Source organism: Propithecus coquereli, unplaced genomic scaffold (genome assembly GCF_000956105.1).
Source record: "Propithecus coquereli isolate 6110/MARCELLA unplaced genomic scaffold, Pcoq_1.0 Scaffold94, whole genome shotgun sequence".
NCBI classification, from domain to species: Eukaryota; Metazoa; Chordata; class Mammalia; order Primates; family Indriidae; genus Propithecus; species Propithecus coquereli.
The window spans coordinates 3620220-3621757 of record NW_012155729.1 but is presented as its reverse complement, the minus strand read 5'-3'; the positions used below and the strand labels follow the sequence as shown (position 1 = coordinate 3621757).

The 1538-nt window shown below is 54.6% G+C and overlaps 1 protein-coding gene across 1 annotated transcript in view; it reads right to left on the bottom strand.

Annotated features, from left to right (window-relative positions):
- FBXO18 (F-box protein, helicase, 18) overlaps window positions 1-1538 on the bottom strand; it is a 45913-nt gene that overhangs the window by 22066 nt on the left and 22309 nt on the right. The window lies entirely within an intron of this gene.

The window sequence follows — 1538 nt, the reverse complement described above, 5'->3', positions numbered from 1 at the left end:
AAGAAGGCTTCCCTCAGTGAGGGGCTTCACCTAAGGCTTCGATCCTGTGAACGTAAAAACTGCCCCGGGGACACCTTATAAGCACACGGTGGCACTGTGTCCCCACGAAGCACTGCGCCCTGCATCCCACACCCACCTCCTACCCTTCACCCTGCAAGGAGCCTGCAAGGAGCCTGGGGTTGAGCAGGGAGGGTCACGGCTCGCCCGAGCCTGGGCCTGGGCCACGCCTAGGACTCTCTCACGTCATCACAGGGTTCTCTGTCCTCCCCCGGGGTTACCTGTTGCTGATGTTAATCCCCTTCTCCCGCATGGCGTAGAGAAGCACAGCTATGCAGTACAGCGTCTCGGTGACGTCGGGCATGGTCACCGTGGAGCCAGGTCTCCGGAGGCAGAAGAGCAGCTGCTGGATGTCGTTCACGCTGCCGGAGAGGAGAACCACGGCCGCCACCAGGGCCCAGACGTTGACGCCCTGCGAGCCAGGTGCGCCAGGAGAGAGGAGAGACCCCAACACAGGCCGCAGTTAATAGGAGTCACAGCAGCAAGCAGCCAGGAAAGCCGGGCTTGGGGTCTAGGTGCCATCTACAGATTGTAACTGAGGCCGAACTTCCCAAGTGACCCGTGGGAAATGGTGGAGCCTCTCCTGGACTCCTTTTTCCCGTCACTTTTGGACGTGGGATCTCAGTTTTCTTTAACTGAATAACATCTATGAAACATCTAACGTAGGACCTTGCACAGAGACATGTTCCCTCTCACCTCCCCGCCCTCTCTCCCGTCGGCGTGAGCTCTCAGGCCCACGCGTGCTCCACGGGGTCAGAACGAGACACCGCAGAGCCCGCCTGGAGGATGAAGACGGAGGGACAGAGAAGACAGGTCTTCGGGGCACATCAAGACCGACAACTCCCTAGCATTGTAATATTTATTTGCTATTACTATTAATAATTATTAACTATTCAGTTAAATATTAAATACATTATCGAAAGCTTATTTTGTGAAGACAGCATACCCAGCTTAGTAACGTCTAAGTAAATGTTCACTGCCAAAGAAACAGTTGACAGTGGACAAGATCTTTATCATTCTCATGTTGCCACACGTGTCCCTGTTAAAGAATGTGCTCCAAGGCAGGAAGGTCCCACGCCCTGCTCACTGCAACCACCCTGTGAAAGCAAACCCACTCCACCACCACAGCAAGCCTTTCACGCGAGAGAGCGCCACGCAGACGCCTGGATTTCCCACCCTCGGTGGCCTGCAGAGTACGGGCAGGGGCTGCACGCAGCTTCCGGGATAAAATCCAGAATCCCTGAACTGGATGAGGAGCAACAGGACTGAGATTCAGGATACTGAGGGCTCCTTCCAGCTTCTCATTACTTCACTGTGTGTCTGCCCCACGATCCTTAATTTCTCTGTCCCTTTCAAATAACCACTATTGTCAACGATGGAATGGTGGTCTTATAAAGGAACCCTATCATTCAAAGTGTTCGGAGGCTGGCCGGGCACAGTGGCTCATGCCTGTAATCCTAGTACTCTGGGAGGCTGAGGCG